Source organism: Suncus etruscus, chromosome 6 (genome assembly GCF_024139225.1).
Source record: "Suncus etruscus isolate mSunEtr1 chromosome 6, mSunEtr1.pri.cur, whole genome shotgun sequence".
Classification (NCBI taxonomy): Eukaryota; Metazoa; Chordata; class Mammalia; order Eulipotyphla; family Soricidae; genus Suncus; species Suncus etruscus.
In genome coordinates, this window is record NC_064853.1 from 34715629 (window position 1) to 34740862 (window position 25234).

The 25234-nt window shown below is 40.6% G+C and overlaps 2 non-coding genes across 2 annotated transcripts; both read right to left on the reverse strand.

Annotated features, from left to right (window-relative positions):
- Window positions 1–15171: 15171 nt before the first annotated feature.
- On the reverse strand, window positions 15172–15278 carry LOC126012926 (U6 spliceosomal RNA). The gene has a single exon (XR_007497269.1). It is a non-coding gene; the product is annotated as a U6 spliceosomal RNA (small nuclear RNA).
- Window positions 15279–16334: 1056 nt separating this feature from the next.
- LOC126013105 (U6 spliceosomal RNA) lies at window positions 16335–16439 on the reverse strand. The gene has a single exon (XR_007497437.1). It is a non-coding gene; the product is annotated as a U6 spliceosomal RNA (small nuclear RNA).
- Window positions 16440–25234: the final 8795 nt, after the last annotated feature.

The window sequence follows — 25234 nt, forward strand, 5'->3', positions numbered from 1 at the left end:
TTTGGGTCACACCCGACAGTAATCAGGGGTTACTCCTGGCTCTAAGCTCAGAAATCACCTCTGGCAGGCATGGGGGACCATATGGGATGCTGGGATTCGAACCACCTTCCTTCTGCATGGAAGGCAGATCTCCAGGCTATCTCTCCGGCCTCGAGTTAGAGGTTCTTAAGAGGTTCTGGAATTGCTTTTCTCTGCCTAACTTCGCATTCTTTGTTGGTTTTGTTTTTGTTTTTTTGCTTTGGATTTTGGATCACAGTGCTCAGGGGTTACTCCTGGCTCTATGGGATGCCTGGATTCGAACCACCAACCTGCATGCGAGGCAAACACACACCTTACTTCCATGCTATATCTCTGGCCCCCTAACTTCACATTCTTAACTTCACAATTCTGCTTCTGTCCACCTTTTGGATTATTCCAGGCATCTGCGTGTTTCCAAACTGAGACCATGTGGTTCAAGTAACACTGGTGAGGCTGGGTTTAGAGATAAAAGTGGCACACACACACACACACACACACACACACACACCATCTATTGTGTGCTCCCTGGAGCTGGTTGGCGCACACTCCCATACTCGTTCCTCTTTCCTCAGTCCTTGTGATGAACCTGTTCCATGGATCTGGCCACTTACCAGTGGATGGCGAAGAGTTGGGAGACAGAGTCCTACAAGCCACCTGGTATAGCAGGAGATGGGAGGAAGTACAGGGAAAGCCTGAACTGTAGGAAGGGGTATCTCAGAACCTCAGGAAAAGCAGAGAAAGCAGCACCAGGCCTGGAACTAGTCATGGTAAAGGGGGCTCAAGCTGCAGCATTTACTCTGGAATGGTGTCCTCAACCTGCTCCATCATCCCAGTAAAGTCTTAGAGTTAGGATCTGGCCAGACCAAGCTACAATCAGCTGGCAATCTAGTGTTAAACCCACCTCTCCAAGCTACAGGTTGACTTACTTTGGTGTGGTTCTGGCAGCTGTCACTCCTGGAATAGTTGATGGGGAGGAATTAAGAGGGAGGAGGAGGCCGACGGTTCCTGGCAGTCCCCCGGAGAGGAAATTCAAGGGGAGGTAGGTGGGTATGGGTGGAACTCTGAGGACGACGATGTCTGGACACAAGGGAAGAGGTGCTAGGGTGGCCAGAAGGTGGTTTGGGTTGTAGGAAATTTGTGGGGGTTGGGGCGGGTTTGGAAAGAAGGTAGGAAGAGGATGTGGGGTGAAGGGGAGGTGATCTAGAGTTATGGCTGGAGGTTTGGGGACGATGAGTAGGTGATCTGGGACAATGAGGGTTCTGAGGAGCTGGTTTTGGATTAAGGGGTGGGAAAGTGGTGCTCTGGGACGTTGGAGTGGGAAGATGGGTTAGGGTCGAGGGAAGGGGTTTCTCACAGGAGAGGGAAGTATTTGAAATGATAGGTAAGAAGGGAGAGGGGAGACGAAAATCAGATGTAAGAGACTGGGATAAAGTAGGCTGGGGTGAAGGAGGTTGAGGTTGAGGTTTAGTAGTGATAGGATGGATGGGAGGAAAGGTAGTTCGAGAGGGTGGAGGGTTAGAAAGGGGAGGAAGGCCGTGGGGAGGTTTGGGTTTTTTAGGAGGTTTCCCGGGCATAATATCACTGGTATCAGCTCCTGTGAAATGTCAGGGTGAGTTGAGCTGGCCTGTGGCTGCTTTATATACCATACCTTTCAGTAACCTCATACTATGACTTAAATGCCATTATGACATCCCTCATGCCACATAGTGGCAGTCCTTGACTCTTGGGAAGACTGCTTGAGAGTGATCATGGGACACAGCCAGAACATAAATGGGGCTGTAACTTTGCCTCCAATCCACATAAACTCAGAGTTGGGCTTCTCACTGGGCACTAGGTAATAAATAAGTAGGACTGGGTTGGGGCAACGGGTCCCAGAGAAGGCATCTGAGTGTTCCGATGGATTGGTCATCATCCCCTTCAATTGATTTTATTTCCTGTTGCAGTTTTACCCTACGTTTTCCTTACCAGAAGGGTGACCTTAGAGGAGATAGTACGTCTTTGCCTAAGACTCAGAAGTTCGAATTGGTGGTTCCCCTGCAGTATGTGGTAGAAGAACAAATGCAGATGAGATTAGATGTGATGCCAGAGATGGTGGCTGTAGCATAGAGGTGGGAGGCAGACTGAATTCAGGTAGCACCCACTGGACCAGGCTCTGACTTAGTCTCTCCATTTAATCTTTCAGACAGGAGACCTGTCTTGCTGCTGGCAATGGGCCTTGCTGTCCTAATTAATGCCTTGATTTGTTTCCTGACTTTAAATCTGAACTTTCCTAGATCTTTAACATCTAGGAAAGGACTTTGCTTTATCCCATGTGCCGGGGTCCATCTCTGACTGTTCGGCATGTCTCTACTTGTCTCTGGAGTGTGATAGAGGCTTCTCTCTGCCTAGCTTTCCTGCTGCCTCTGAGCTCTGAGTTCTCTGATCTGAGTTCCATTATCTCCGAATTTGTCTGTGTTGGAGTGCTGTAAATAAACCAATGGCATCACCCATGCAAGGCAAGTGGTCTCTGCATTCCTTCCCAGTGTTTTAGGATGTTGTCTAACCTATGTTACTGTTAGAGGAGAGCTATTTTCCAGAAGCATTCCTCCTCTCTTACTCAGATGTCATTATCTGGGTAGAGTGGGCACATATACATCTTGATCTTTTTTTTTTTTTTGGTTTTTGGGCCATACCGGGTGATGCTCAGGGGTTACTCCTGGCTATGCGCTCAGAAGTCGTTCCTGGCTTTGGGGACCATATGGGACACTGGGGGATCGAACCGAGTTCCGTCCAAGGCTAGTGCAGGCAAGGCAGGCACCTTGCCTCTAGCGCCACCGCCCGGCCCCACATCTTGATCTTATACACCGCTTAAGTGTCAAATGCTTTCTGTATACTCTGCTTAAGTGTCATCTGCTATAGTCAGCAGTGCTGATCTTGATCTCCAAGAGTTGAATAAGGTCATAAAAAAAGAGACACCTTCCTCCTCAGGCAAAATCTCAAGGGATATAATCCCAGACAAAGTACTAAATTGAAAGCATAGAAGCGGGAGTATTTTGGAACCAGAAAGAAAAAAGTATATAGCTAGAATCCTATATCTTTGGAAGACATGAGTGTCATGACTCCCCATACCCTAAACACTGCTCCCATTGTGTGCTCCCTGGAGCTTGTGGCTAGGGCTTACCTTTCCTGGGAGCAGGTTGGCCGCTCACTCCCATACTCCTCTCTCTCTTTGGTTCGTTTGACCGACCTGTTCCACGGATACGGCAACTTATAGTGGATGGAGGAGAGTTGGTGACAGGGCCTCTCCTTCACACTGCCCCGTGAAGCAGGAGATGGAGCTATGTTCTGGATGAACCTGAATTTTCTAAAGGGGTATCCGAGAACCTGAAAGACTCAAGTAGCTAGGAAGAGCAAGTAGAGAAAGGAATCAGATAAAACAGCAGCAGGTCTGGACCTGGCCGTGGGAAAGGGGTCTCAAGATGCAGCATTTACTCTGGGATGTGTCCTCAATGTGCACCAGCATCTATAAATGCTCATGTGACCCCACAGCTCAAAGTCTTGTCTCTGAGCTTAAGACATGGCTAGACCATGCTACAACTAACTGTCCCTCTAGTGTTGAACCCACCTCTCCAGCTACGGATTGACTTACCGTTCTGTGGTTCCAGCAGCAGACACTCCAAGAGGAGTAGAGGGGGAAGGAATAAGCGGGAGGGTTCCTGGCTATCCCCATTACAAGGGTTCAAGGGAAGTTGATTGGCACTCTGATGGCCATATCTTGAGACACAGGAAGAAGTGGTAGTGGTGTCCTGGGGTGTTCTGTTGCAGGAAACTTGTGTGGTGTTGAATGGTTTGGAAAGATGGAGGAGGATGTGGGTTGCAAAGCACGTGGTCTAGAACAGGGGTCTCAAACTTAATTTACCTGGGGGCCGCAGGAGGCAAAGTCGGGGTGAGGCAGGGCCGCATAGGGATTTCACAAAAAAAAAAAAAAAAAAAAAGGGTCAGCGGGCAGGAACAGTGGAAATGACGTCTGCGCTAGGTACAATGTATTCAAGATTATTCGCTTACCGAATATTCGCAATAAATAAATCGCATTAGTAAGAAAAAAATCGCATTAAACATTTGCATACTCCAAACTGAACTGCTCGGGGTATGCGAATGTTTAATGCGATTTTTTTCTTTTTTTTCTTTTTTCTTTTTGGTTTTTGGGCCACACCTGGTGTTGCTCAGGGGTTACTCCTGGCTGTCTGCTCAGAAATAGCTCCTGGCAGGCACGGGGGACCATATGGGACACCGGGATTCGAACCAACCACCTTTGGTCCTGGATCAGCTGCTTGCAAGGCAAACGCCGCTGTGCTATGTCTCCGGGCCCGCGATTTTTTTCTTATTAATGCAATTTTTATTGCGATTATTTGGTAAGCGAATAATCGCGAATACTGCGATATTTAAAGGCCGGCCTCGGACCACAAAATGTACGGAGGGCCACAAACGGCCCACGAGCCGCAAGTTTGAGACCCCTGGTCTAGAATGATGGTGTGTGTTTGGAGACGCTTGGACTTGATCTCAGATGATGGGTATGGTATGGGGGCAGTGTTGTCATCATCTGGGACAATGGATGCAGGTTTGTGGACTCTGAGGAGCTAGTCTTGGATAAAGATGTAGGATTTTGGTGTTCTGAGAAGATGGTAATTCAGGAGGATGGGCGATAGAAAGGGGGTGAGAGATGCTTGAGTAGGTTGAGATAATCTGAGGGATTTTCCTGTTCATACTGTCAAGGGCTCTGCTACTGAGTCTGTGGGCTCTGAGGATCTAGTTTTGGATAAAGATGTGGATTGTGGTGTACTGTGGGGACGGAGGGGGATTATAGCTTGAGTTTGAGGGAAGGGCTTCCTCACAGATGAAGTTTCAGACAAGCAGAATATGTTTGACAGCAGGTAAGCATGTAGATATGGTATGTTTTAACAAATGAGAGAGGCAGGGAGGAAGCTGGGGTCTGGCAGTTTCAGAATGGATGGGAGGAAAGGTAATTCAGGAGGATGGATGGATAGAAAGGGGAGAGAAACGACTGGAGTAGGTTAAGTTATTTTGAGGGATTTTTCTGGTCATACTCTCGGTGCTAAGCTATGGATTTTTCTTTGAGCAATGTCCGATGAGCAGATGCTGGCCTGATGAACCTGCTCTCTGCATTCATCACAGTGATCTCAATCTGTGATTTAGATGCCCTTTATGGCATCCCTCTGCCTCTACATGGGGCATCCCTGTATCATTTTCTATAGGGGCTTCTTCTTGAAGGTGATTGATCATGAAAAGTATGCAAGAGCTGAATTGAGGCTAAAAGTGTAGCCTTCATATTCTAGAGATACTCGTTGTTGGGCCCCTGACTGGTTATATTGATTTATAGCTAGGACAGGATTAAGGCAACTGGATCTATGAAAGGTAGGTAATTGGCATTCTGAGGGCCATGTCTTGAGATATGGAAAGAGGTGGTATGGTGTCCTAGGGGTTGTCTGGATTGCAGGAAATTTGTGTGGTGGTGAATGGTTGGTTTGGAAAGAATAGAAGATGTGGCTTGCAGGGAGCAGGTAGTCTAGAATGATGGGTGTGTTTGGGGACACTGATGACATGATCTCAGATGGTGTGTACAGTTTTGGGGATCGTGTGGTCATGGTCTGGGACAGTGGGTGCAGGTTTGTTGACTCTGACGAGCTTGCCTTAGATAAAGAGGTGGGATTGTAGTATTTATTCTGAGAGGATGGATTGGGATTATAGCTTGAGTTCTAGGGAATTCCTCACAGATAGTCACAGATGAGGGAAGTATTCTTGATAATAGGTAGCAGGTAGGTGAGTGAGGCTTGGATGGAAGCTGAGGTCTATCCATTTCAGGATAGTTGGGTGGAAAGGCAATTTAAGAGGATGGGTAGATAGAAAAAGGAAAGAAATGGCTGGAGTACATTGAGATATTTGAGGGATTTTGCTGGTCATACTCTCAGGGGGCTGTGCTATAGTTTTCTGTGAACAGTGTCCGGATGGGCAGATGCTGGCCTGTATCTGTTCTCTGCATTCATCACAGTGATCTCAATCTCTGATTTAAATGCCCTTTATGGCATCCCTCCACCTTTTACATGGGGGCAGCCCTGGATCATTTGTGTAGGGGTTTCTTCTGAGGGTGATTGATAATGAAAAGTACGAAATAGTTGAAATGAGGCTAGAATCATAGCCTTCTTGTTCTAGAGAAGCTTGTTGTTGGGCTCCTGACCGGGTATATTGATTTATAGCTAGGACAGTGTGAGGTCAATTGGACACTGGACATTCTTAGGGCCATGTCTTGAGACATAGGAAAAGGTGGTATGGTGGCCTGCTGGTGAGTTGGTTTGGAAAGAATGGAAGATGTGGGTTGCAGAGAGCAGGTGGTCTAGAATGGTGGGTGTGTGTTTGGGGAAACTGAGGACATCTCAGATGATAGGTGCAGGGCTGGGGACAGTGTGGTCATGGTCTGGGACAATGAGTGCAGGTTTGTGGTTTCTGAGGAGGTAGTTTTGGTCTTGGATACAGATGTGGGGTTGTGGTATTATGAGAGGATGATTGGTATTATAGCTTGAGTTCTTTGGAAGGGCTTCCTTGCAGATCAAGTCTCATACATGGGGAGTATTTTTGATATCAGGTAGCAGGTAGAGTTGAAAAGTTTAACAGGTGAGCGAGGCTAAGAAGGAAGCTGAGGGCCCAGAATGATAGCACAGCGGCATTTGCCTTGCAAGCAGCCGATCCAGGACCAAAGGTGGTTGGTTCGAATCCCGGTGTCCCATATGGTCCCCTGAGCCTGCCAGGAGCTATTTCTGAGCAGACAGCCAGGAGTAACCCCTGAGCATCGCCGGGTGTGACCAAAAAAAAAAAAAAAAAAAAAAGGAAGGAAGGAAGCTGAGGGCTAGCAGTTTTAGGATGGGTGGGTGGAAAGGTAATTCAAGAGAATGGATGGATAGAAAGGGGAGAGAGATGGCTGGAGTTCTAATGATATTTGAGGGATTTTTCTGGTCATACTCTCAGGGGACTCTGCTATCGTTTCCTGTGAGCAATGTCCAAATGAGCAGATCTGGCTTGTATCTGCTCTATATACATCACAGTGATCTCATCCTGTGATTTAAATGCCCTTTATGGTCATGGCGAAGGCGGCTTAAACTGCAGCATTTATCTGGGATAGTGTCCTCAACCTGCTTCAGCATATATAAACACTCCAATGACCCACCAGTTCAATAAAGTTTTGGATCCAAGCCTAAGACTTGGCCATAACAAGCTACAACCAATTGTTTCTCTAGTGGTTAACCCACTACTCCAGGCTACAGATTGGTTTACCTTGGTGTGTTTGGACAGCAGACACTTCAGGAGCAGTAGAGGGAGATGGACTAGTAGGGAGGGGGAGACCGAAGTTTCATGGCCATCTTTCTGGAAAATGGTTCTAGGGAAGGTAACTAGGAGCACTCTGAATGTGGTGTTTGAAGAGAGGGGAAGAGGTGGTAGGGCTCCCAGGGAGTTTTTTTCGGCTTTATGAAGTTAGTGGGGTGCTGAGTGGTTCATTTAGAAAGGGAGGAGTATCTGGGTTGCAGAGGATGTGGTCTAGAATGATGGATGAAGGTTTGGGGATTCTTAGGCAGTGATCTGGGATAATTGGAGGAGGTTTCAGGACTCAGAGGTGGTGGTCTGGGATAATAGGTGCAGGTTTTGGGACTTGGAGATGTTTTTGAATAAAGCCATGGGGTTTTGGTGGCGTTGAAGTTGGACAGTAGCTGGAGTTTGAGGAAAGGACTTTCTCAGATGTACTCACAGGGAAGAACCTCCTATATCTGGGAAACATGGTGTGAGAGAACTTGGAATAGGTAAGGGAGAGTGGGGAGGAGGCTGAGGTCTTACAGTGCTAGGACAGACCAGAGGTAAGGGATTTGGAGAGGATGTAAGGAAGGAAAGGGGAAAGACAAGGGAGGCAATTCGAGGTTTAGGAATTTGAGGGAGTTTTCCTGACATTGACAAAGGGTTCTAGTATAAAGTATCCTCTGAGCAATGAGCAGGAGCTGGTTTGTGCCTGCTTTGTTTATGTATTCCCAGTGACCTCATTGTGTGACTCAAATGCCCTTTATGACACTTTGCAACCCTCCTTCCACGAATAACCCTTGACACTAGCCTGGAAAGAGTTTTCTACTTTAGAGAAATTATGGGAAACAGTCAAAAGTAGTAATTTGGCTGGGACAGTAGCCCTTGTGACCTAGAGCAACTTGTTGTTGGGTTCCTCACTAGGTACTAATTGATTCATAGCTAGGACAGAGGTAGGGTAATGGGACCCAGAAGAAGACAGCTGAGGTATGTGTATGAGGGTGGTCATCACTATACTACCTTAGATTGATTTTATTTCCTCTTGTAGAGTTTCAGCCTACCACTCTCTTACCTTATGCATGACCTTAGAGGAGATAGTATGACCTTGTCTAAGGACTCTGCAGTGTGGTAGAATTGAATTGCAGATGGAATCAGAAGGTTGTAGGTTGACCGGGGACCACTGAGGGAGCACCTGCTGGCTTGGCACTCTGACTAACTCATACCCTTCTATTGTACCTGACAAGAGAACTATTGTCCCCTTGACTTCTTTCTTAGACAAGTTTGATTTGTTTTCTGACTCATCCTTACACAATGTACACAGAATGACTGTTTAATCTTTTAGTAGTACAAACACAAGCACTTTGATTTTTCAAGATTTCTGGGTCTTGGTTTGATAATTATGGGGATCTGCACCATTTCCCACCATATGTGTCGGATTTGCCTTGTTATTCCTGCTGTTTCTGAGCTCTGAACTGTGAAATCTTTCATGGACTTTTTAACTACACTCCTGGTTCTCAGAGAAATTCTTGGCAAGCATCTCCCCTCCCCCTGTTCTGGTGGAAACTTCCAATCCCTTAATCTCTCTCCCTTTCTTTTCCTCTGGCCTATGTTCAGTTGTAAGTGGGTTTAAAGTAAAGGCTTCATGATATAAGATTCTATGCTCCCTCCAAGATAGCTTTGGTGATTTTGTTACTATTGAACACATATTGAAACCCATATTCTTTTTTTGGGGTCACACCTGGCAGCGCTCAGGGGTTACTCCTTGCTCTACATTCAGAAATTGCTCCTGGCAAGTTCAGGGGACCATATGGGATGCTGGGATTTGAACCACCATCCTTCTGCATTCAAGACAAATGTCCTACCTTCGTGCTATCTCTCTGGCCTGAAACCTATATTATTATTCCTTGAAACCTATATTCTTATTTCTATAGAAAACTTCTTGTACTTAGCTCACCAGTAAGATTCCGGCATTCTCTCTTCTCTCCCCAACACACACCATTCACTATAGACTCTAATTCAATAACTTACACTTCAGGGGTTACTCCTGGCTCTGCACTCAGAAATTGCTCCTGGGAGGCTCAGGGGATCATATGGGATACCAGGAATTGAACCCAGGTTCATCATGCAAGTCAAGTACCTTGCCACTGTGTTTCTTTCTGGCTGACTTTAACGTTTTTTTTTTTTAAACAAACAAAAAAAGCAAAACAAGCACCTTCTTTGGTTTTTTTTTTTTTGTTTTGTTTTTTTTGTTTTTTGTTTTTTGGGTCACACCCAGCGGTGCTCAGGGGTTACTCCTGACTGTCTGCTCAGAAATAGCTCCTGGCAGGCACGGGGGACCATATGGGACACCAGGATTCGAACCAACCACCTTTGGTCCTGGATCGGCTGCTTGCAAGACAAACGCTGCTGTGCTATCTCTCCGGGCCCTTCTTTGTTTTTTTTTGCAGAAGGTATGATTCAAAAAAAATTTTTTTAATTACTATAGTTACTTTTTTTTTTCCAAAATATTTCCTGAACACTTTTCTAGGTGTTTCTTATGGAGAATTTCAACGTGGTTTATTTTAGGTATATGACTTCCTAGCTTTGTGAATGATTCTGGGGAAAAATTGTATAACCTAGAAGACCAATAGTTAATTATTTAGACTCCCTAATAAATAATACCCACAATACTACAGATCTTAGAGAATGTTTCAAGCACTTGTTTATTAGAATAAAAATGTGAAGCATTCTGTCTTTGTAAATAAAGATTTGTTATGAGTCAGGCACACATGAAATATGTCAAGGAAATGTTCATATGTACTTGAGGTGGTACTGTGGAAGATTATTTGTTTCTTGGTTTTTTTTTTTTTTTTTTTTTGGCGGGGGGTGGGGGAAGTCACTCCCGGCAGCATTCAGGAGTTACTCCTGGCTCTATCCTCAGAATTCGCTCCTGGCAGACTTGGGGAACCATATGGGATGCCAGGATTCGATCCACTGTCCTTCTGCATGCAAGGAAAATGCCCACTGTGGAAGATTATTGAATTTGATTGTTGCTCAGATGCTTAAGTTTTGCTATCCAGGTAGACAGGTGATGCAAACAAGAACAAAAACTACTTATCACAGAGAATGACAAAGTCAAGTATTAAAATTGGACATAAGATACTGAAATCTATTACTTTGGTTTTCAGTCCACAATTTAAACTAAATTTACAGGTTTTCAGTCCATGGTTTAAACTATAGAAACCCATAGTCAACAATTAAATTGGTTTTAGGTTAGTTACTTGTTTTGTGTTAAGAAGATGCAAAATTTATCTTCTGCATAAACAATGCAGGCCACAGAGCTTCCCATAGCAAAGACTTGTTGAATTTACAAAATTCTGAACACATGAACAAACATGAGGGACTTATTGATTAGGTGCATATTTAATGCAATCAACAGGTTCATATAAGGCACAAAACGAAGACTTGAAATTCTAAGAAAGAAAAGGACACTAATTAGAACAAGTCGCAAAAAAATATGGTCATTAGCTGTGAATAACAACAAAAAAAGGTTAACTATAAAATCATAGATATGGGATAATGAACTATATGCTAAATCACTTTTTTAGTATACAATTACAAGATGTTCACTTAAAATAATAGCAAAACCTCAATATACAGAATAAACTTAATATTGTCAAACTTAAAATTAAATGTCATTGAGTCAAAGTATAAAGGTAAAAAATTACAAGATAATACAAAAAGATGAAAAATATATCTTTTTTTGTTTGTTTTTGGGTCACACCCGGCAGCACTCAGGGGTTACTCCTGGCTCTATGCTCAGAAATTGCCCCTGGCAGGCATGGGGGACCATATGGGATGCTGGGATTCGAACCAATGACCTGCATGAAAGGCAAACACCTTACCTCTTTTTGTGATTGCCTGGTTATAAATCCAATGAAAAAAATTATGTTCCTCATATACATTTGGGTTTTGTGTGTATTTTGGGTTTTGAACCATACCCAGTGTGCGTAGAGCTCACTCCTGCATCTTCACTCAAGGATCACTCCTGGTGGTGCTTTTGTGACTACATGGGGATCAAACCAGCCTGCGTTGGCTATATGCAAGGCAAATGCCCTACCTCTGCACTATCGCTCTGGCTTCATCCCTATATATATATTTCCTGACTCACAGTCCCCAAATTAGCAATAAGAAAAATAGTTTCTTTTCTATTATGTTTGAACCTTGGATGAAAACTAGACTTTTGTGGGGGATATACTGTATTTATATATGGAATTATAATTTTTCCATCTAAAATATATAATACTATAAGTCAATGATATGTCAATAAAATGTAATGTCTAAAAGAGCAATGTAAGCATCTTTTGTTAGAATATTTGGTCATTTGTCCTCAGTTCGAGAAAATGCTTCAGAACCTTAAAAGCCCCTATAAGTCACGTTTTATTATTCAAGTTGTTCTTTCCACCATTGAGGGACTATGTTAATAAGGTCACTTTTATTATCTGAGTCTTATTAACTAAGCATCTAAGGAAGAGGGATACTTCCTGGGAAGAAAACTGTATGGTTAAGAGTGTTAGAGTTTTTAGTGCCACCCAGTGATCTGTGAGGAGGGAAGATGAGTTACAGGTTGAATTAATCAAGGGCCAGTGATTTGATCAATCATGCTTATGTAATGAAGTCTCTACTTCAACTTCATTCTGAAGATACCAGTACTTCACTCAGAGTACATCCTATTTTCTCTAGAAGTTGAATCAGTAAAATTATCCTCAGAAGTATGAAAACTCACCCTGAAGAACTACAGACACAATGGAGAAACTGCATAAAGCCCAAGGATCAAAGATAATAGTTTAGGAGACTAAACTAACTATTTGGTACTAACTATTAGTAGTAGTATAAAATATTATACTAACTACTATTTGTACTAACTATTAGTACCAAATAGCTTTATAATATTTTAGATAAAGATTTTAGGGACACCATGATTTTTATGTTTAATGAGCCTAAAAGAAACAATGGAGAAAGTGCAAGAAATAAGATCACAATGCAGAAGGTCTATGGATTAGAATTGGAAAATAACAAAACTTTTACTGTCTATAAGCAAAATTTGTTGTACAGTGCATGCCTAGTATGGCAGTCCTTTTCTTATACTAGCAAGAAAACAAGTACACTAGCACCAGAAATATACCACCATTTTTGCAGTGTATCTTTGGTGGGTGCCCTCTACGAACTTTATAGTGGTGGCAAAGTGGGTAAAGGGAATATGTTTAGAAGGTCCTGAGGCAGAATCACAAAATTAGGCTATCCAGGGAAGGCTCAGAGATAAGCAGCAATCAGTAACAGGTATAACAATGAATGAACAAAGAAAATGGTAAATACAGAAAAATGTAAACTTGGGGCCAGCGAGGTGGCACTAGAGGTAAGATGTCTGCCTTGCAAGCGCTAGCCAAGGAAGGACGGCAGTTCAATCCCCGGGCATCCCATATGGTCCCCCCAAGCCAGGGGCAATTTCTGAGTGCTTAGCCAGAAGTAACCCCTGAGCATCAAATGGGTGTGGCCTGAAAAACCAAAAAAAAAAAAAAAAAGTAAACTTGTACCATTGATACTGAAAAATAACATAAATAATGGATTTGGGGGACATATCAATTGAAATGAGCAAAAACTGGGCAAAAGTAACAAAATATGAGTGCTTGGAGTTAAATCATTCTAAGTTTTCTAAAATGTGTGCGTGTGTGTGTAGAAAGATAATTTTTTTTGTTTTATTGGGCCACACCCAGAAATGCTCAGAGTTTACTCCTCACTCTGCACACAGAAATTACTCATAGTAGGCTCAGGGTACCATATGGGATTCTGGGGATTGATCCAACACTTAATGGTTTAGTAATGGAAATGATGGAATCAAGGATTCATTAGCCTGTGAAATTAAGAACTCTATAGATGAACAATTCAACCAACTCAAAGAAGAACTCTTTCAAAAAATGAGAGAATCCATACAAATGGAACTGAAGGAACTAAAAAGTACGTTAGCAAGCCATAATTGTAGAATTACACAGGTGGAGAATCGCATAGACTTACTTGAAGACAAATTCTGAGCCAGCTGGGATAAAGAAAAAGGAAGGAGAGACAAAACCCTGGAAGAAAATGTAAGGTACTTAATGAACAAAAGACAGGAGAAATAATCTCCAAATTATAGGAATTCCAGAAGGGGAAGAACAAGTAGTGAGGGAGAGAATAGAAGAGAACTTCCCTACCCTTGGGAAAGAGGTTTCTCTACTAATCCAAGAGGCAAAAAGAGTGCCAAACAAAATAGACTATAACAGAACAACACCAAGACATTTGGTAATCCAAATGGCAAAAAAAAAAAAAAAAAAAAAAAAAAAAAAGAGATTGACTCTGCAGCAGTAAGGGAGAAAAAAACCCTCAAGTATAAAGGAAACAACATAAGAATTAAATCAGATCTTCTATTTGAAACAATCCAGGCAAGAAAAGAGTGGAATGACATATTCAAACTACTGAATGAAAGAAACTTTCAACCTAGTGCCCACACCCAGAAAAGCTCTCATTTACATGGGAGGGAGGGTTAAAAATATTCTCAGACAAAAAAGAATTCGCAATATTAGCACTAACCAAACCAATCCTAAATGAGCTGCTACTCAAAGAGCAATTACACAAACCAAACCTCCAATTGTAACAACAACAATCCTACACAATATAATGCCACATTATTGTCAAGTTTCCTTAAATGTCAATGAATTAAACTTTCTGTCAAGAATGGATACAGCTATTTAGTTTGAGCAGGTGTCCAATCAACTGATCTTTATAGATATCTATAATAATATTCTAATGCTTTTATCCACAGAAATAGTATGCAGTTGGATGTGTTTGAACTCCCACTACAGTGCTCACTATAAGTTGGTTATTTTGTGTGGTGGGGGTCACACCCGGTAGCGCTCAGAAGTTATTCCTGACTCTGCACTCAGAAATCACTCCTGGCAGGCTTGGGGGAACCATATGGGATGCCAGGAATCAAACTGAGGTCCGTCCAGGGTTGGCTGCTTGCAAGGCAAATGCCCTACTGATGTGCTCTCTGCCCCCCATAAGTAGTTTTAATGTCTTAATTTTACTATGTCTATAATAACTCCTTGATCTTTTTGTCCACAGTGGGACTTGGAGATATAGTTGGTCACCCTAGTTCTACTTCACAATGCTAAACTATATTAGACGCAGAAGTCAGGGCTCATTATTATAATGTCACAATAAAAATTATAATCTATTCATTTTCTACTTGATGATTATATGAACTGCATGCCATGAACTCCTTTTACAGAGCTCATTCATTTAATATGTTATTGTAATCTGTTTTCAATTGTAGATAGTTTACCATTATACCATGATTTTAGATTGCTTTTAGGAAAGGAATCTGGATGCTCACAGGGGTCTCAAACTCAATTTACCTGGGGGCCACAGGAGGCAAAGTTGGGGTGATCCTTGAGTGCAAAGTCAGTAGTAAGCCTTGAACATTGGGGGGTGTGACCCAAACAACTAAAACAAAACAAAACAAAAAAGATTCCTCTAGGGCAGGGCCACAAAATGTTGTACGGAGGGCCGTTTGTGGCCCGCAGGCTGTGAGTTTGAGACCCCTGCTCAAGAACTCCTCTTACAGTGCTCATTACTATAATCACTTAGTTTTCTAAACTTAAAAATGATAATTGCTTTTAAGAATTTTCCATACACAATCTAACCCACAAAGACTTTCTTCAGTCAAGTTTACCCTCACCAATCATGATTGATCTAGAAAATGGAAAACCTTTCCATATGACTTGCCGGCTTTATATATATATTTTAAATATGGAATGTTTCACAAATTTGCATGTCATCCTTGTGCAGGGACCATGCTAATCTTCTCTGTATCGTTCCAATTTTAGTATATGTGCTGCCGAAGCGAGCACAGCTTTATATACTTTTTAAGCATTCTGTTCCATTTCACCTGGGTCAGCTTTTGTATTTATTTTTGGTTCACACCCAGCAGAGCTCAAGGGTTACTCCTGGCTTCATGCTCAGAAATTGCTCCTGGCAGGCTCGGGGGACCATATGGGATTCCGGGATTCAAACCACCATCCTTCTGCATGCAAGGCAAATGCTTACCTCCCTGCTATATCTCCGGCCCCCTGGGTCAGTTTTTTAACTGTAAACCATGGATTGATCTCAGTGTCTATCTACATGTGTGCATGAGTGTATATGTTAGCCATCTCAATGTTTGTCTAATATCCATCTGTAATATATATATATATATATAATGTTTTTGTTGCATATTGTCCTTCCCCTGTCATATATAACCCCCACCCGATCCCCCTTTGCTTACTACCTTACAGATTTTTTCTAGCCCTTCACTCTCTCACTCCCATCTGTTATTTCCCCCCATTTAACCCTTTACCCTCAGTTCTTAATTTCTCACAAAGCAGAACACTCCCCCCACCTCAGCCAGCTGTCAACCAGCTCCAAAAATGAAAAGATAGTTTCTCAGACTGAGAAGAAGCTGATATTCCGCTGATACTGATTTGCTCTTGGTGGCCCCTTTCCTCCCAACTCCCTTCACTGTGGACTTTTGCTTGCTACCAGATTTGGTTTCTGAGAAGCCCCTGGCTTGAGGACATTTTCTGATATGTGATTGCTGGGAACCATTATTTAGACTCCACAAGACCAAATCACAGACTGAAGCTGTACTCTGTATTTTACCCCCACCCTCAGACTATTTCAAAAGACTTAAAGGAGATATGTATTTCCTTAATAGGTATAACCTTTATTGATTTTTTTTTTGGTTTTTGGGTCACACCCAGCAGTGCTCAGGGGTTACTCCTAGCTCTACACTCAAAAGTTGTGACCTGGCAGGCTCATATGGGATGCCGGGATTTGAACCACCTTCCTTCTGCATGCAAGGCAAATACCCTACCTCCATGCTATCACTTCAGCCCCTTGAATATCTTTTTTTGAATAATAAGTATTATAAAAATATGGAATGCTTCATGAATTTGTGTCATCCTTGCACAGAGTCCATGCTAATCTTCTCTGTATCATTCCAATTTTAGTATATGTGCTGCCAAAGTGAGCACTTATTGAATATCTGAATATCTTCTTATGTAGTGGCATTTCCCCCCAGTTTTGGGGATCTGTTTAGTAGGAAATTCTCATAGATAAGTTTCTCTAGTGTTTAGAGTTTATGTTAGAACCAGGTTATGGGAATCGTTGGGCATGTTACCTCTGCCTCCATATGCACCAATAAGACCTTATGGCATTGTTCCTTTTCGCATAGGCACATTAAAATGAGAAAATCTTACATGTGCAAACAAGTTTTTATCTAATAGAGATAGGAACACATAAATTTTATACTGTCGTGGAGTTTTACACCCTGAACACTATCATAGTGATTTGGCTTAGGCTTCAGAAGATCCGACATTAACCATTCACCCCTGAACTTTGGATACCATCAATAGAAACAACCACAGTTTTCTACACCATCACCAGGAATCATACTTCTACCAGAGAAGGCCCTACTGCTGCCCTGGCATCGACTGACTCCAGAGAGGGTTCCTATGACACCCTGATGACTTGGTGACAGCAACAAGCCGCTTTCAGGTCAGGGTTCTCTGCATTGCCACCTAATGGTGAAAAAACCAGAAGACGTTCCACATCACCCTGACTACGACATAGGATATATACAGAAACCAGGATTTTTAACTACAGAAATCTGACAGCAACAACTGTGACTGTGAAGAGCTTTTACTGGGACCACAAAGAAAGACTTTGGGGTTGGACAACCTAGTATGCCTGGAGCCTGTAGTTGGTCTTATGCCAGAATACTTCATGGTAAGGTCTCTCTGTTTTTCGGGACACACCCATTTGATGTTCAGAGGTTGCTCCTGGCTAAGCACTCAGAAATTGCCCCTGGCTTGGGGGGACCATATTGGGACACCGGGGGATCGAACCGCTTGGTCACTTGGATTGTTTCCAGATTTTGGCTATTGTGCTGCAAAGAACAGAGTGATGCAAGTATCTTTTTATCAACCTTGTTTTTATCTGAATATACATTGAGAAAAATTTATAGAAAAAAGTAACAAAAAACCAGCCAAACAAAACCCAAACAAAACAAAGCAAAGATCTTTTTGTTTTGTTTTGTTTTGTTTTGTTTTGTTTTGTTTTGGGGTCACACCCGGCAGTGCTCAGGGGTTACTTCTGGCTCTATGCTCAGAAATTGTTCCCAGCAGGCTCAGGGGACCATATGGAATGCCGGGATTCGAACCACCGACCTTCTGCATGAAAGGCAAACGCCTTACCTCCATGCTCTTTCTCTGGCCCCAAAGCAAAGATCTTAACAAAATCGTAACAAATTAAATCATACAATTTATTATGACAGTGAGATTTACCACAGGTGATGTTAGAAAAATCATTGTATTTTTATATTAACAAATTAAAAACTGTGATCTTCAAAATATTGCTGTAAAATCTTTGACTTAATATGCCATCTGAGAAACTTTATGGGTATAAGACTCTTAGCTAAGTTGGAATAAAAGGGACTTTGTTGTTGTTATTGTTGTTGTTTTGGGGTTTTAGTTTTTGGGTCACACCCGGCAGCGCTCAGGGGTTACTCCTGGCTCTACACTCAGAAATCGCCCCTGGCAGGCTTGGGGGACCATATGGGATGCCGGGATCGAACCACCATCCTTCTGCATGCAAAGCAAACACCTTACCCCCATGCTATCTTTCCAGCCCAAAAGAGACTTTCTTAACCAAATAAAATTAATCTAAAAAATTGTGTCTAAAACTGTGACTAATGGTTGAAAGATATAATGATGTTGTTCAAAATGAGGAACAAAACAAGGATGCCTGTTTTTCCTACTTTTATTCAACCTTGTGCTGGAAAATCTAATCAGTGCAATAAGAAAAAAAGGCATCCATTGGAACAAGTAGCAAAATAGTCTTTATTACCTGACACATGCTTGCTTATGTAGAAAATTAGAGTCTATACAGTATCATCAAATTTATGAACTTGTCTAAGATTTTGTGGGAAATAAGCTTTAGGGTGTTATTACTAGAGGCAGTAAAAAATGGGTCCTGATTCCAAAATGAGATGTCTCAGATCATACACTATAATGCCAATTTTAGCAATCATTGCTAAGAAATTAGTTCAAGGATGGAAATTTCTACATGCATAAAATATTTGTGTAAGAATTATTATAAATGAAAGGATTGTCAAATTTAATGTTATTAGGCATTCATTTAAGATATGGATGTATTGAATGTGGGACATCTTGAAGCAATGAAGTAGAGAAAAATAAAAATGATAAGTACATAGTAAATACAAGTTTACACAAAAATATACAATTGACAAAACAATGGAGGAAAATAAACTTAAAAAGTCATTGATTTGGGGACAGAGCAATAGCACAGTGGCAGGGCATTTACCTTGCATGCGGCCAACATAGACGGACACCAGTTTGATTCCTGGCATTCCTTATAATCTTCTGAGTCTGCCAGGAGTGATTTTGGAGCACAGAGGAATAATCCCTGAGTGCTGCTGGGTATGACCCTAAAAGTCATTGATTTGGGGCTGGCGATATAGTAGAGCAGGTAGGGCTCTTGCCTTTGATTTGGCCAACCAGGATTCGATCCTCAGCATCCCAGAGTCCAGGAATAATTCCTGAGTGTAGAGCCAGGAATAAACCATGACTGACACCAAATGTAGCCCCAAAATATCAAAACTAAAAGCAAATAAGTAAAAAAGTCATTGATTTTTAGATAACTAAGAAGATGTTTGATTATCTTTTCATTTTCTCTTTCAGGAATAGTCATAGCAGGATATTAACTGGGACTTTTCCTATAATAGGAAAAGTTCCATTAAAGGCCCACTTTTAAAAAGGGCCTAAATAAATTGCTGAAAACAAATCCATCCTGTCATCACAACCTCATCATTAGACTATATGAAAAGACTTTATGTGAAAAAAATGTTTATTCAATAGAAAGGCTTTCTATGGTCTTTGTCCTAACAGAGAGTGATGTGTTTTTTCCTCCTCTACTTTCAGTGATGGAGAATTATGGGTGTTTGTTTTCTTGCCCTCACAGGTCAAGCAAAGAAAGCTCCTAGAGAGCTTTTGAGAGACAGACTGCAGAGAGAGATTTGTGTTCAGTGTAGCAACTCTAGCTAGCCTCCTTCCCACCGTGAAATTAGGCAGGTACATCAAGAAAGACTGGGAGACTGATATGTGTCCCCTGAAGTTTTGGGAATGAATTAAACTGGTGCCTTCTTCCTTCCTGGAGAAAATTGCATGAAAGAGAGGGTACTGAAGATCCCTATAAAGCAGCAAAAGAAGTAAGGGCAATAGTAGGGCTGCTGCACTTTCCATTTAATGTTGCCAAAAAAAAAAAATATATATATATATATATATGTATATTTTTTGCCATGAGCAAATTGAATGGAGCAATATACCGCCTGCCTGTTTGGGTAATGTTTTGAAACATGACCTGTTTATTTGGTTTCTTCCTTTCTAGATATTAAACTCTAAGAGAGTGGCATAAATTAATAAAAGAATCATATAAAATAAACATAAGCCTAATCGTTAGAAGCACAAAAGTGAAAAGGTGCATGATGATGCAACAATTTCCTTAGTCTTATTAAGGACTGGGAAGGTTGTTTTTTTTCTTTTTTAAATAATGTATTAGGTCTTAAAATATAAGTTAATGAAGGGAAACTGGTAGGGCCTCCCTCTTCTTCCTACCAGTAAGAAGAGGGAACCACATATGGCAAGATTCTAATGTTAGAAGGAATATGGCACGTTAAAAGAACAGAAGGAAGATCAATTAAGCAAAAAACAAAGGAAGAGCTGGTAGCAGATATATGTGTGCAGGCCAAACCACAAGCCTTGTGGGCTACCTTGAAGCTTTAATCTTTATTTCCTGTACACTGGAAAGTTAATAAAGTTATTAAAGCATTTAAATCTGAGTGATCAGAGTGATAGCACAGCGGGTTAGGCACAGCATGTGGCTGACCTCAGGTTCAATCCCAGTCATCTCATATGATCACTGCCAGGAGAGATCCTCGAGTAGAGCCTGTAGTAATGTCTAAGCCCTGTTAGGTGTGTCCCTAAAGTAATGAAAAAATATTAATTTTGGTAACAATGTTTTAAGACTTTTGAATAAATGTAAAATGTGGAGGACATACTATCCAGTAAATCTATACTAGGAAACCTCTTTCATTAATTTTCCTGTAATGGAGTGGGTCATTGTGATTTTGGAGTACTGAGATTTAGAAAGCTTTCATATTAAAAATTGTCTTTGATCTATAACTGTTTTCTTCTTTATCACTTGTAGATTGGATCGATGCAATTCACCCATATTCTGTAAACTTAATTTTCCCTGTGCTCTGGGAGTATTTTCAATTTTATGCAAGCACAACAAAAGTGCAAAAATGATCATACACTGCCTCCAGTTCAAGCTAAATATTGACCACTTGTTAAATTTTATTTTGTTTCTATTAATACATTCTTCTATTATCTTTTTATGGCCTGTTTTGTTACTTTGTCCTTTATTGGAACTACAGAATAGTTATTTAAAAATATTTTCCTTGCCTGTTTTTGAATAAAGGCTCTTCTCTGACTCCTCAAGACTCTCATCTCTTCTTATATTAGACAGTAACAAACAGTAATTATCACAAGAGAGAGGGCAATGGCTAACTGATGGGACGTGAAATGGAAGAGGGTATTTTTTAATAACAAGGGTGATGAAACTAATGAGGGTGTGGTGATGAGGTAGATGATGTATTGAGAATGACATTAGATTAGGGAAATGATGATATTTGGGGGTAATGAATGAAAGCAATGAGAGAGCTAATAGGATGGTGAAGTTATGGTGATGTAACAGATGATGGAAAAAGCACAAATGGTGGTGAGAAAAGGGAAGGTGCCTAGAGTTTGGGACCAGTAGCTATAGTTTCACCCTTGGGATAAAGTTAAGTAAAAGTTAAAGCAAATTTCTTCAGATGCTCTGGGGGAGACTAAGTCATTTCTGCTCTTCCTACTTAGTTGGTGTTGACCCAGCTGCCTAATAAGTTAAAGTTCTTAATGATGTTCATTCAATATTCTTAAAGCAGAACTTAATGGGTCTCCTATGTATTTGACTTCAGAATAACTAACCTAAGCTTAATTGTGTCAGAGCAGAAAGAAGGACTCCTGGGGCAAAGGTATCCCAGAGTGTCTCCTGGTAACTGGGGAATAAACTTGGAAACTCACAGAAGGACAGGGAAAGAGAAAGTGTGATCAAAAGAATACTTTTATCTTAATTGGGAGCAGAAGAGTGCATCTCCTATCTCATTGACAGTTCTAACATCCTCCTGGGAACTGTCCCACTAACACATGGCATGTGGGGAATCCTCTATAGCTCAAAGTTGGGCACTAGGGACATGTGGGAAGGCCCATCACAGCCCTAAGGCAGGCCCTGAGATTCTGCTGGCACAAGCTGCCTATGAAGTTTTCTTTATCTTAAACTAACCTTGACATGCAAATTATTTACTGGAAAGCAGAGTTCTGAGGAGTCTTAAAGTTGGCAATGACAGGGTGGCTACACTGAAAAGTCTGTTGTGTTTTTATTGCTATTAATAGAAACTGTTTTAATTTTCCTCTAATTATACCAGTAAACAATATACTCATTAAAACATTCAAATAATACCTAGAAGTAAAAGTCCTCTTTAATACCAGTTCACATACCCAAGATTAAAATATATATATAAGACTGGAGAGATAGTACAGCAGGTAGAGAGCTTCCTTTGCACACAGCTGACCTGGATTCATTCACCAACGTATCCCATATAGTCCCCCAAGCTGCCAAGAGTGATTCCTGAGTGCAGAGCCAGGATTAACTTCTGGATTAATTAACCTGTGGGTCACACCAGTGGGTTATCACCCCCCAGAAAAACCATATGGAAATATAACTTGTTCCATTTCTTTTACTAAGATGGAGAGATATAATGATATCATAATATAACTGATATTCTTACAGCTAAGTAAAAATATATATTACATAAATGTTCTTGCATATATTTAATTTAAAAGTTTCACCTTGGGCTGAAGATAGTATAGCGGTAAGGCATTTACCTTGTATGCTGCTGATACAGTCTGATCCCTGGCACTGCTTATAGTCCCCAATGCATTACCAGGAATGATCCCTGAGCACGGAACTAAGAATAAAGCCTAAGAGTAAGCCCTAAGTATCACTAGGTGTAGCTCCCAAACAATAAATAAATTTCAGCTTTTTATGTTAGCTTTATATAAAGCTGAAAGGTTATAAAGTATACATCATAGTGATTTGATATAAGTATATGCTGTAGATGCATTTACTTCATCTAGTACATTAACATATCCATTTGCTCACATATTTTTTAAAATACTGTGACAATTCTACTCAGAAATTTTAGTTGTACAATGTAGTATTATAAGCTCTAGTCACCTCTTTCCACGTATTATTTATACCTTATTCATCTTAAAGCTAAAAGTTGCTAATTTAAAGAAATTATTCTCTTAACATTTTTGTTGTTGGCCGGAGAGATAGCATGAAGGTAAGGTGTTTGCCTTTCATGCGGAAAGATGGTGGTTTGAATCCTGGCATCCCATATGGTCCTCTGAGCCTGCCAGGAGTGATTTCTGAGCGTAGAGCCAGGAGTAACCCCTGAAGCACTGCCAGGTGTTACCCAAAAACCAAAAAAAAAAGGAAAAACTTTTTTGTTGTTGTTTTTATGCAGAGACAGAATAAACCATTCGCATTAAAAATATGATTGAAAATATTTTCTCCAATTCCATATGTTGCCTTTTCATTTTCTTTGTGGTTTCCCTTATAGTCCTTTAGTTTGATGGATAGCCACTTATTTGTTGTTTGCTTTGTTGCCTTTATTTTTGGTGGCAACTCGAGAAAATTGCCACTGATGTCAAGAGGCTAATCTTTTATGCTGTTGTTTTGTTATTTTGTTTATGCTTGTAGATCTTAGTTTTAGGTGTTTAATTAATATTGAGTGAATTTTTCTGTTATTAGGAAGAGCAATTTTATTCTTTTGTATATGGAAATCCAGTTTCTTAATAGTATTTATTGAAGATACTATTCTTTTCCCACTGTATATTAATTTTAATAATATATTAATTAACTAAATTATCATAAATTAGTTGCATGACAATATATCTGGGATTTCTATTGTGTACCATGGACCTATATGTAAGTTTAATGCCAGAACTATACTGTTTAGATATTTAAAAAGTTGACTGACATTATGAATGAATTGGCAACTTGCTTAATGATGCATATTGTTTCTTTTTTTTGTACAATGTTTCTAATATTTATTAACAAGATCAAATTTTATTTTTGTAAATTTTTGTAAATTACTATTATATACTTCTCTTATAAGTATTTTTATATTTGAAATATATAGAAATCTGACCCAGGAAGGGAGGAAGGAAGGAAGAAAGGATTGATCCCTGGCATCCCATATAGTCCCCTGAGCCTGCCAGGAGCGATTTCTGAGTGCATAGCCAGGAGTAACTCCTGCGCATGTCACTGGGTGTGGCCCAAAAACCAATAAAAGAAAAAAAATTTAAATTTTCAGTACTTATATTGGGCTTTTGGTTAATACATTTAAAAGAGAAATAACCTCAATTCAATAAGAGTTTATCCATTTAGATGTTTTTATTTTTAAGGAAAGTGTTAATTTTATGTATATCATAAATGTTTACTAGTAAGCATATTTCTATGAAATTTTAAATCTTTATGGTTATTACAAATTTTTCCAATTTTGCTGGTAATATTGGAGTATATTTTTATTTTACATGTTAATTTTATATATGGCTTAATCCTCTAATAATTAGTTCCATTGAATTAATGTATTTTCTAATTTGGTGTCTTTTTTACGATCCTGATAAACCCTATTTAATATACTGCCACATTTACATAAACATATTATTTGTAATAAAAAGACTTAGCTTAGTTTTTATATTTTATGCTATCTTTGTCCAATTATAGTATCGATCTTGTAACCTAGAAAGCATGCAACATTTTCTAATTTCTGGAAGTTTTTATTATAAAGGAGGAATCATTTTTATAAAGGGTTAGTAAGATAAAACTTGGCAGATAGATTGTGTCAGAAAAAGACCCTCTTAAAGACAACTATAAATCAATATATATATATATATATAAATATTTTATGCTACTTGTATAAACTTATCACCAAAAGATGTCTAAACAATTTAAGCACTGCTTTTTTTTTGGTTTGGTTTGGTCATACCCGGCAGTGCTCAGGGGTTTCTCCTGTCTCTATGCTCAGAAATCTCAGAAATCACTCCTGGCAGGCTCTGGGACCCTATAAGATGCTGGGATTCGAACCACTGTCCTCCTGCATTCAAGGCAAACACCCTATCTCCATGCTATCTCTCCGGCCCCTGAAGCACTGCATTTGTTAAGGTGGGTGTCCCAAAGCTCTTGGTATTGATTGTATAAAAAGAGAGATGTTAGAGTTCTAGCCACAGACTCAATTAAGCAGCGAGCCACAGAGCTGCTCATCAATTTTAGACTAAGCAGGAGAGACAGAACTTTGGTGGCACTTGAATCTTCTGGACTCTAGTAAGCTTCTTCACTAAGCAAAGAAAAATGCATGACTATTTGAATTTAGGATCTGTTATCCCAGAAATTTTAACAGCAGAGGCTAGGCAGATTGTTTCTCTCCCTGTCCCCACTCTATTGCAATAACTGAGAATAAAGAAACTTCCCTGCTTCTTGGCGTAGCAGATCAGGTCGAACGTTCCACAGACCCCAATGAGGAAAGGGGAATCCCATACCCCCTCTTTGGGGAGGATTAGGGGAAGCTGGTCTGGTAGTAATA